This window comes from Balaenoptera musculus, chromosome 11 (genome assembly GCF_009873245.2).
Source record: "Balaenoptera musculus isolate JJ_BM4_2016_0621 chromosome 11, mBalMus1.pri.v3, whole genome shotgun sequence".
Classification (NCBI taxonomy): Eukaryota; Metazoa; Chordata; class Mammalia; order Artiodactyla; family Balaenopteridae; genus Balaenoptera; species Balaenoptera musculus.
In genome coordinates this window covers 2,531,692-2,543,739 of record NC_045795.1, presented here as the reverse complement: position 1 = coordinate 2,543,739, position 12,048 = coordinate 2,531,692, and the positions used below count along the sequence as shown (strand labels likewise).

General features: G+C 49.3%; 1 long non-coding RNA gene across 1 annotated transcript; it reads right to left on the bottom strand.

Annotated features, from left to right (window-relative positions):
- Positions 1-1,842: 1,842 nt before the first annotated feature.
- LOC118903891 lies at positions 1,843-10,352 on the bottom strand. The gene is made up of 3 exons (XR_005021893.1): positions 9,696-10,352; positions 2,855-3,221; positions 1,843-2,020 (listed from the first exon to the last, which is right to left on the bottom strand). It is a non-coding gene; the product is annotated as an uncharacterized LOC118903891 (long non-coding RNA).
- Positions 10,353-12,048: the final 1,696 nt, after the last annotated feature.

Below are 12,048 nucleotides of genomic sequence, written 5' to 3'. Positions count from 1 at the left end.
ACAGTTGAGGTGACCAAGGCCTTCCTTCCTGGGTGTGAGGCTGCGGGTGTGAGGGGACTTTCTAGAGGTCTGGTCGTTTTACTCAGTTGACTTTCCACAGCATGCCTGTCTCCTCATTCCTGACAGGTGGCTCAATCTGGGTTTCAATTCCTTAAAAATAAAATCTACCTGCCCAGGGTGATGACTTGTATCCACGATAATGGCTAATCAAAAGAATATGCCCCTGGGTAGGTGTCACAAGCGCTAAAAATGTTCAGACCCTTTCACCAAACACACCACTGAGGGGATATCTCGGGTCCATGTAAGGGCACTGACACAGCAGAGGATTATTTATGATCAGAAACGAGAGGAAACTACACATTCCCCTGAAATGGGGACTCTTCAGTAACGTTTGGTACATCCATACGATGAAATACTCCTGAGGCGTTAAAATTTAAGTTTTAAAAAAAGGTTATGAAACACTGACATTGTAATCCCAAATCTATTACAACAAACACTGAAAGGATACGCTTCAATACAATGAGTGAGTCTAAAGTTCTCCTTTGGGCTTTTTTGTATTATTCATGTTTTCTACAATGAATATCTATATCCTTTTGTAATAAAAAATAGAACAAATCAGGTTGACTAAGGTCTACTCAAACAACGTAGCCCACTTTAAGTGTGCAGTTCTTTGAGTTTTGATAGATGTAGACGTAGTGTAACCACCGTCACAGTCAAGAAGTAGGACCTTCCCAACCCCAGCAAGCCCCCTCCTGCTCCTTTGTAGTCAAGCCCTGTCCCAGCTCCTGGAAACTGCCGCTCTGTCTTCTGTTGCCGTAGTTTTGCCTTTTCTAGAATGTCACCTACATGGGATTACACGGCACGTAATCTTTTGGATGTGGCTTTTGTTCTCTTAGCAGTTTCTTGAGATTCATCCATTGGCCTCCGCACTTCACATGAGATAATGAACCGTCTTTAATGCTTCAGCTGCTGTCACTTGGGCTTTCCATGCCTTGAGGTTGGCATTGCTCTTAACTGATAACGGTATTGGACACCACTTTGGAAATTCCACTCATTGTTTGAGGTCCTCCTTAACACGACTTCCTCCCCGGGGAGACTTTCATGATAGTTCTGCTCCCAAACAGTTACGATTCCTGTTTTGAATCCTTATGGCATTTTATGTCCCACCCCACACCCCAGAGACAGCCGTATTCTTCTCTGTAATACAGTTAACTGTGCTCTGGTTTAATCGAACCTGGTATTTCCAATCCATTAGACGTGAGGCTTCTTAAAGCCAGGAGCTATCCTACTTGACGGCAATACCTTCCGATCTATACACATCACTCTCTGCCGGTCTGATGTGTGAGAGCATCTGCCCTCTCTGCTCTGGTCATTCCGGCCTCCTCACTGCCCCGCGCGTGCCATGCTCACCCTCACTCGTGTCCTCACGGGGTACAGCGGGCCGCAGTGTCCTCAGGCCTTCTGGTGGCATGTTCGTGATGGGTCAGAAGGCCAGGTGTCTGAGCCTGGGGACGGTCTCTGCCCGGCACGTCTCAGGACAGGCTGCCTTACAACGTGCTTCTCGGCAGAGGTGGCCACGGACCCTTTCCAATTCTCTTCTCCAGCTGTGGCCTCTCCAAGCTTTGTTTTGGACCCCTTAAGAAAACCAACAACTCAACCCACGTCCCGTATGGCTATGCCATACGGGACGTGGGTCCCAAGCCACCCCAGGCCCCCCGAATGACTCTTGTTACTCTGCTGCGGGACTTCTCAGAACCTTCAGAAAACCATGAGTTTGGTGCATCCCCAACAGAAGGATGCCGTCGCCAGCCTTTCCCAAGTGCATTTAACCACAGACCCTGCCCCATTTCAAAAATCTTCACTTGGAAATGATTCCAGGCTCTCAGCAAGCTGCAAAAATAGTCCAAAGAGGTCCTGGGTTTGCTCCCGGTTTTTATTTTTTGTTGCAGCAATCTGTCAGACTCCGAGACTTTTGGAAACTGCCTTTGAGAATTATGCGCTGCTTGTAACCTAAGGTCTCCTGTCAACAAAGACAGAGAGGATTAATGAGCTCCTGCAAGAAACCTGAGGGGTGTTCACATTTAGCCATGAACATATGTTTATTTGTGAACCGCCCACACAACTGCTCTTTTCAAGCTTAGCTCCTATATTCCAAGGGCCAGACCCATAACATGTATGTTTCAATTTTTAGCAGGAGCTGCAGGCAAATTAAAACCCAACCAAAACACTGTATTTTCAGAGTAGAATGTGTGTCAGACGGCTTATTCCTTCCTGAGAGTTCGTGGCTGGCACTGGTCATCGGCAGAGGAAAGCAAGCCCTAATCACGGAGGGGCCAGGACGTGAGCCGTCGCAATGAGAGCCAGAGTCCGGCCACGCGCAGCCCCCGCTGCCCTACAGATCGCCACTTGCTCGGGAGTAACTTCTACTCAAGGGCAGGCTAAAAGGCTGGCACTCCTGACCTGGGTTTTAGGAACGCCTCTCCTGCCAGCATTCCAAGCTCATCACACATGCTCTGGCCTCGCCCTGAGTGTTTCTCTTTCCCTGGTCCTCTCCGGCCCTCCCCACACCTCCCATCACATCAGACCTGGGCCTCCCCCCGGGCCAGCCCCGGCCGGCCGTACCTCTGCACGTGCCAGGCTGCTGCCTGGCAGGGCCCCCACCTCTGCCTGGAGACTCCCTGCTACGTCTTCAGGCCTCAGCTGGACGCCCGACCGGGAAGGCCTCCCTGGTGCCCCAGTGAGAACCAGCCCCCCCTCTACCCTGCTTCCTTGGCCACATTTTTATCAGTCTGAATTGTCCTGCTAGGCCCGGAAACCCAACTCCGACTGACTTATGCAAGAGGGGGCAATTTACCGATCTTGAAGCCAAACTGCGGGAAGGACGGGGGTGCCAGGAAGCAGAGCCTGGGCAGAGGTCGAAGCTCTCCTGGCCTCTCTCCGAGTGTCAGCAGCCCGTGTCCCAGACCCCGTCCACGGGAGACCCCGCGGCGGCCGTGTTCCGACCCAAGTCCGCAGCCTCACACCCAGGAAGGAAGGGCTTGGTCCTCTCAGCAGCAGCTCAGCACGTCCCGGGGAGGACCCTGGGATCCCCACTGGGGCTGGGGGCACGAGGCATCCGGATGGGGCCAGGGCAGGTCGGGGGTGTCAGCGTCCGCTCAAACCACTGACAGCGTGGGCGGGGGCAGGAGGCTCGCGGTGTTGGTAGAAGAACCGGGAAAGTGCTGGAAGACGGAACAGTAGCCACCGGTAACGGGACGGTTCTGCTTCTATTAAGAGCAGGTCGCATCTGAAACAGACTCACAGACATAGAGAACAGACGGGTGGTTGCCAAGGGGGCGGTGGGGGAGGGCTGGAGGGGGAGTTTGGGATGAGCATATGCAAACTAGTCTATACAGGACGGCTAAACAACAAGGTCCTACTGAAGAGCACAGGGAACTATATTCACTGTCCTATGACAAACCATAATGGAGAAGAATATGAAAAAGAATATATGTATGTATAATTGAGTCACTTTGCTGTACAGCAGACATTAACACAACATTGTAAATCAACTAGACTTTGGTAAAAAAAAAAAAAAAAAGAATAGATCACATCAGATACGTCTGGACACACAGGGAACCTCTGTGCTTTCACTCTGGTCTGAGAGCTCTTGGAGGGAAAACACCTGGTCTTTCTGATCTTTCTGGTCCCCTGAGAGCAGCACAGTGTCATGCCTTACACTCAGGGGGCCCCAATAATGTCTGCTGAGTTGAATAGTCATTAATAAGGTTATTTTGCAGGGATGGACTTAATGTAACAGGATTCATGAAGTTTGTAAGATTTAGGATCCCTGCATATTGTCACTGAACCATGGGGGGTGGTCAAGGAGGAGGCTCAAGATCGTCTCTCCCCATAGCACACTTATGTACCCACCCAGAACCTGTCCTTAATTCTCTAATTAAGGTTAAAAAAAATAAAGCAAAGATCTACTGTCAAGCGGCTACTTTGTGAAATTATTATCTGTTAAAGATTACATTGTCTGATAGGGCTTTATTCTGGGTTAGTTCAGTCATGATAAAGATTAAGAAAAACACTTTCATAGATTTTAACTTGCCAAGTTCAATATTGCTACATTTTATATAAGTGGCTGACCCCCTTTTGAGTCCTATGGTAGCATTAGATAAAGTAGTTAATATTCCAATAAACCAGTAGCTCAAAAAAGAGATGTTCATTTTAGACATATTGTCCCAGGCTCTCCAGGACAAAAGGCCACTCACATTCATTCAGGGGTGTTTTGGAAAAACATATAGTTTGCCTATTAGGTCCAGGAAATGCTAGGCCTGGCGTGTACATAAGGGCGCTTGGGCTGGGAAGGATGTCCGTCCTTCCCTCTCCGGAGAGATATCTTGGGTCTTATCCCCTGTCTTTCTCCCCTTCTTTGTCCCCATTCTGCCTTGCAAATCCCACCCCCTCAACTTCACCAGGCTCTGTGCCCTTGTCTTTATCCTGATATGAGTGCCATGGTCTAGGTCTGCATTCTCTCCTCCGAGGCCAGGGACTGGCAAACTTTTTCTGTAAAGAGCCAGAGAATAGACATTTAGGCTTTGTGGGTGTACAGCTTCTGTCCCCGCTTTTTAGCTCTGTCGCAGTAGAAACGGCCATAGACAGCGTGTCTGTGAATGGAGGTGGCCCTGGTCCAATAATCCCCAGGCTGAGGGCTGCGTGTGGCCCTCAGGCTGTAGTTTGCCAAGCCCCAGAAAGCATTCTTCAGCCACCTCATTCCGACATCAGTGGCCTGTGTGTTTTTCGTCTTTATATCTCCAGGCTCTTACAGGGTGTCTGGTACCTAAGAGACATGCAATAAAAGTTTGTAGGAAGAGTGCTGAGTGTCCCAGCCCAAGCATACATGCCGAGGATGTCGGTCTGTTACCGAGCTGTCAAATATTATTTCAGTTTCAGTAACTTAAAAGATTAGGAGCTCTTTTTAGATTTACTAAAAATTAGAAATCCATTCCCCTTCTAACAACACAATTACATGTCTATTGCTTTATGAACAGTTGTTTCAGCAACATGGCATCCAGCACCTCTAATTATAAGCCTTTTAAAACGCATTCCTCTTGGTGGTAAGTTTGACCAAGGCTTGGACAAGAGGTGTTTTGTTTTTTGTTTAAACAAGAGCATCTCAGACACAGGTGAATGATGAGATCTGCTAGCTGCCAGGAAGAATGTCGTATCATTAAACTCGTTGTTGGCTCAGGCGTGTTTTGCTTATCTTCAGGGTTAATCATTCTTGGAAGAAATTCCTCACCTTGTTCCTCTAAGTCACAGCAAAAAAGCTTTGCTCTAAGTGTTTGCTCTTAGGAGGAGGGGTTGCCAGGGGTCACGCAGCCTCTCTCTGCCCAAACACAGCTCCATGCTGGGTGTAGGCGCGCCCCTGGGGCGGCACGAAGCCATGTGTCCTGTGCTAGGCAGGCGCAACCACCACCAGAAGGAAACCCTGTGTCAGAGTGAGATTTGGGTAAATTATCCACCAGCCCCATCAGCAATCTCCTCCAAGGCATTGTGCTTTTGAGGAACTATTAGAGGATCACAGAGCCAAAATTCCTCCCAAACAAAGCAGCTTTGGGGCTATAGACACCCTGTGATCTGCCCAGGAGCCAGGGAGGTGCTACAGTCCCTTCCACAGCCCTCGAGAGCCAACGGCACCCATCTCCCCGCTGTGCCTTCACACTGGCCACTTGAAACCAGCTGGGGGGGGGGGGGGGGGCGGGGAGCACCCACATGATGGAAATAGGCAGACACGATGAATCAGGTCCAGTGCGCCGCTAGATCCCGTGTCAAGTCAAGCCTTCTCATCCTCCCTCACTGGGATGTATTTAAAGACAGAGCAACTGACCAGCCCAGCGCATTATTTCTAAAACCATGGGTTTTAGAAAGATCGATATTATTTGGTTCCTGCCTTCAAGGGGTCTGTCTGGGAGATAAAACATGGACGTATGAAAAGATGACTAATAATGTCAACCTCTCAAAGTGACCTCTGTAAGTTTCTTAACCACCCTGCATCTCGGTTTTCTCATCTGTAAAATATCTCGCAGGAAACATAGGAGGTTAAATTAGATAATATATATAAGGCATCTAGCATGTAGCATGGCTGGCAGTGTGTGCTTAATTTAAAGTGGCCATTATTATTATTATTATTATCATTATTATTATTAATTAAGGAAGAAAGAGGTTGGAAATGAGGAGGTGGCAAAAAATTAAGATTTGAAACAAGTGAGTCGGTGGCGGTAGTTTCCGTCTACAGACCACTCAGCAGTTAAAAGGTCCGTGTCAGCTATCTGGTCTACCGTCGAGGCCCACGTAGCGTTAGAACCTGAAAAGGGAGAAGCTCTTGGCTCTCACACCGATTCTGCTGGTGGCTTCAGGCTTCTCTCAGAGCCTCATCTATCACAGAACTCAAAACAGGACCAAGAGAGAAACAGCTGTTACCCAAACCTACTCAGCTGGCCCTACACCAAGGTCTCAGGAACCTCGGCAACAAGACACGGAGCTCGCAGCGAAGCTGATGTCCACGGGAGCAGGAAGGAATCACATGACCATCGGGACACGTTCTGAACTGGCTGCATCTCTGCTGTGAAAAGGAAGCTCTTGCCATGGTAACTGGGTCACCCTGGACCCTCTGAGCAACCACAAAGGCAAGAAGAGCCGATCTTGTGTTTCCTTCCAGGAAGTAAAATAATATTTCATGTGTTTTTTAGGAGGATTCTTTTAATGATTTACTTGAATTTTATACCTCCCTCACCTTGGAAATCCAAACATATAAATGGAAAATGTTTTGATTTTGTATGCACTAGGACTCAGAGATGTGTCTACTTTATATGCTCAAAAGAGGTGGCGTGTGGGCAATTTTCTAACAGAGGGCTTCTCACGGGCAGTATCACCTGTAGCTAGCACTGCCTGTGGGTTATTGTATCGGTCAGTGTCCTTAGATGTAAGCGACAGAAACCGATTTTGCTATTTTAAGCAAAATGGGAATTGATTAAAAAGGTATTGAGAAGCTCAAAACTCTCTTGGAAGGATGGAGAGGCAGGCTCGGACGCTATGCAGACAGGAATGGCCTTCTCCACCCACAACAAAAAAGGCCACCGCTGGGATAGGGCGGGGAGGATAAATTAGGAGTTTGGGATTAAGATATACACACAGCTATATATAAAGTAAGCAAACAACAAGGACCTACTGTAGAGCACAGGGAACTCTACTCAATATCTTGTAATAACCTATAATGGAAAAGGATCTGAAAAAGAATTTATGTGTATATATATATATATATATATATATATATATATATATATATATATATAAATAAATAACTGAATCACTTTGCTGTACACTTGAAACTAACACAGCATTGTAAATTAACCACACTCCAATTAAAAAAGGCCACTGTTGCCGCACCAGAAGTACTCCTGACACGGACGTCACGGGCCTAGTTCCTGCTGCAGCCAGAGCCACGGCCCTGGCCTCCGGGGACACTGGACGCAGCCTCTCGTCCCCTCCACCGCATGGATCCTGCACCATCTCTGTTCCTTCACACCACTAGCTTCTGACACAAGGTTTGGCCTGGGTGCACGATTGGTGGAGCCCAGGCAGTGTGTCCGTTCTGAACTGCACGGGAAGCTGGGAAAGTGGCCAATCAGCATACTCAGCTTCTGTGCCGGGGGCTGTGCTCTGCCATTTCAGGCGGGAGATGCCGCAAACACAGGGGAAGGGTTCAGATCAGGAAGAATGCTTTTGGCTACAGCACTAGCATATCCAACTGTAAGCGGCTTACACAAGGACTTACTGTCTCATAAGGAGGAGTCCAGAAGTGAGTGGTTCCAAATATGTTAAATTCAGCCACCAAGCACGTTATTACAGACCCAGGTGTGTCCGTCTTTCTGTCCCACTGTCCACAGAGCACTGGTCTTCACTTCCAGGCTTGGCGCCTCGTGGTTACGAGACGATGGCCACAGCTCTGGAAGTTACAGCTTCACGTAAGCGAGTTCCAAGCACAAAGAGCCGGGTTTCTCTCTGCAGATCTCTTTTTACAAGGAAGGAAAACTTCCACCAGAGCTTATACAGGCGGAATACAAATCCTTGGCCAGGATTAGGACACATACCTATGTCCTTGCTGCAGAGAAGGCTGCGAAACCAAGTACCTGATACCTTCAGCCTCCAAAATGGGGTGTGGATTCTGGTAAGAAAGAGGAAGCGGGAAGAGCAGTTAGGCAACCGACGGGGTCTGCCATCGCCACCCTCCTTAGAGATGCTGGGTGGCTCCTGGGCTGATGTTATGGTGTGGGATTTCCACTGGGCTTCACCCTGCATGAAAACTCCATCTTTCAGCAGCACATGCCTGATGGGCTTCGCTGGGAAGGGTGGTGAAGCTCTGCCCGGGCTCAGTGGGAAGGAGTGATGTCACCCCAGTGCTGCCTGCCTGCTGTCGGAAGAACCGAGGAAGCGTGGGTACACGAGCCACCATGTGCCACATCCGTTCTGGAAAGAGGCCGGCCTGTCCTGGGGACTCCACGTCCTTGCAACGCTTTTCATCCTGCTTCTGGAGAGCTCGGCGCGCCGCGGTTAGTTCCAGTGGGGCAGCCGTGGGCCCGGCGCTCCTATGCCATCTCAGCCATCCACCTGCATCGTTCTCCTCCTGAGAGCCAGGTTATTCCTTTGCTTGTCATGCCTTTCCAGATGAAATGACTGGGACGAATCCTAAAGGCTGGCAGCCACCAGTACTGGCTGGGGGACGTCGACTGTGTTAGGCCCAGGAGCCAGTGCTACTTCTGCAAATGTTTACTGCACCCATCATGGCCACTCTGGGTGAATGTTAACAAGGATGTTAACAAGCAAAAAGGGGGAAACAAACTCACCCCTGGGTAAGTGAGAACAAAAAGACACAGAACCATCCTGCCACTGCCCAGGGGAAGAAACAGGCATATTGAAATCACTCCCACTTGGGCAATTACACAGAACTTCCCTCTCATATCACATTTTCCAGAACTGTGTCGGGGGTTACCCAACTGACCAAAGTTCTACACGGATTACCCTCTCTCCTTTGCCCATGAACTCAGTCCGAGGCGGGGGTAATATGGGAGGTTGGAAACATTTTATAGATTTAATTTAGGGAGACTATTCATTCCATGAGCCTCTGCAGAGGAAGGCACTGTCAGGGGACCCCTGCCACCACTGCGCGGGGACCATGGGGCATGCGGGCGGCCTCTTCCCAAGGTTCTTTATCAAAGCCCCCAGGCTGGCCTGCGCAGAGGGGAGGGAAAGACCCCAACGGCCCCGATCCTGCCACCTGGCGACGCAGGAATGGAGCTACACTGCCGGCCCCGGTCCCACCCCAAACTTCATCCGTGGAGCTAAGATAGGGCAGTGCAGAAGAAAGCTCCCATAATCGAAGTATTGTTTTGATAAAATACTTTTATTTTGGAAAAACCGAGACTTAGGAGCACTTCCAAGGGAAGGCGTTCACTTCACACTGATTTGCCAGGACAGTAGAGAACCACATAATTTCCATGGTGACAAGAGGAGGGTCCTGCTGGGAGGGGCCCTTTGATCAATCCTACTTAGGGAGATAATCCGGGGAAAACTCAGATGAAGAAACTAGACCCTCTGTTCATAAATGCTCAGCAACGTCCCGATTTGGAATATTTAGTAATAGAACTTACGTCTGAGAGTGAACGGGTGTGAGGTCACGGTCAGGGGGTAGACCCAGCGCCATGGAGGTCTCTGGACGCCTCCTCACTGCAGAGCTGGCCAGACAGGAGCAGCTCTGCTCACACAGCTGCCCCGTATCACTGGGAGGAAATGGGTCTCGAGATAATCCCGCCCAGAGCTTCCCATCCTTCCGTGAGGAGCAGCGAAGCACTGCAGTGAAGAGCCCACGTGGATTCTGGACTCAGGCTGCCGGAGTGGCATCTTGGCTGGGCCGTCACCACCCGGCAGTTGACCGAGAACCTTGCGCCGTGTGATTCGGAAGTAACAATGCACAGAGAGCAGGGAAAACAGGGCCGGCACAAGCACAGCTCAGTAGCAGCTGTTCACAGCATGCCTTAGACCCAAGCAAGAGGGGTCCTGCCTTGGCCCCAGGCTTCACGGGTCCCCGATCTAGCCCCGTGTCCGCTGGGGTGAGGATGTGTCCACCTGGAGCCCACGACTCTTTGTCTGGACTACGTTCCGGGTCATTGGGAGCCCGAATTTCCTGCCCAAACTGCCTGTTCCCACCTTCAGGGCCTACATGGACCCGTTCCCCGGGTCTCTCCTTCCGGGGTACCATACCCCAGGCCCTAGGGGTAAAGCAGGGCAGCTGTTGGCGGGCTGTGGATGGGCTGGGAGGCCTCTCGGGTGTTGGGGAGGAGAGGAGGCAGGTCGCAGGCTGAGAGCAGGCGAGTCCCGCCCCACTGCGTGTTATTAACCTCAAAGGGCCAGAAGTCCTAAATTTGAACCTGGTCTTCAGGTCATGATGAAGGTATATGTGCAAAGGCAGGAGGACAAGAGCTTGTTTTGCTCGACCATCTGATGAGTAACTTTTAAATACTTAGGCGGACAGGGTGAGGGTCTCTGCTCGTGCCTGGCCTTAGGCCCCACGAGCGTTAGGGCAGAATGACTCCCACAGTCCGTTGCGTTTCCATCACCAGCCACTGTACCAAAGGCCCCCGATGCTCCCCTGCTGGACACGAAAGTCCACTATGTCCTGGAAGCACACGTTTAGGGCTTCATTATGACATGTATGCTTTAAGGGAAGCTCGAACCCAACGCTGAAGAAACAACAGCACGCACAGGCCGCAGCCCTCGGGCAATGGCCATCTCTGCCCCCAGAAGGGGAGTCGGGGGCCCCTGCTCCAGTGCTACCCCCTTAGCAAGGCTCAGCTCCTCCCCGTCCCAGCTTCTCTCTGTGTCTCTGACACCGTCATCCCCCTTCTAGAAACTTACGCTACGGAAACAAGCAGGATGAGACTGTGAGCCCCAAGCCCAGGGCAGTGATGTCTTCCTAACCCCAGGAGGGTGCCTGGCGCGTCGTGGGTTCACAGTGCACGGTTACCGAACGTGGCCAAGGATCTGGGAAGAAAGACACTTACTGAGACATTATTTGTAACAGTGAAAATATGGAAACAATCTAATGCCCAAAATTAGAAAAATGAGGAAATGGAATATTGAACATCTAAATGATGGATTGTTGAGCAGTCGTTAAAAGTTATCTCTTAAATTCCAGTGGGATGGGAGAATTCTCACAGTAGAATTTTAAGCAAAAAAGCAGGATTTAAAACCATATATAGAATATAAAGCATAAATCTAATTGTGTGTGAAGAAACACACATACACACACACAAATACACACACACATCGACTAAATCAAGGTGTTAACAGAGTTGCTTTCTATAGTTGTGGAATTCTGAGCAATTTTTAATTTTCAATTCATTCTTTTGGTTATTTTCAAAGTTTTCTACAATGTCCATATGTGCATACATTACTAAATTAATTTTTAAAATAGAAAACCCCATAAACACAATTAAAAGTGAAAAAGGGTAGCAAAGAAAAATTCTGCAATATATGTGTGTCATAAAATTCCTATCATTAATTTATAAAGAACTCACATGCATCAAATAGCAAAAGATGAACATACTCTCATAGAAAAATGGGGTAAAGCCTATTGTGGCAGAGATGAGCTTTCCACCTGAATCCCTCACCCACACCCCGAGGTCCTGGTTTCAAGCTGGGTGTCTGCCCAGCTGCACTGCACGTCCTGGCATCCCCCGGAGGAAGGTGTGGTCCTGCGACCAGGTTCTCTCCAGAAGAGAATGATGAAAGTGGCATGTACCGATTTTATGACTGGCCCCAAAACCCTAGGGGTAGTTTATAAAACAATAGAACCCCATTTCTAAACTTAACGTATACTGAGCTATTAACGAGAGCTCAGCACTTCACACACATGATCACATTTAGTCCCATCAACAACCCCTTGGAGAAGTATTATTATTCTCCGCACTTTAGAGATGAGAAAACTGACACCAGAGACTGTTT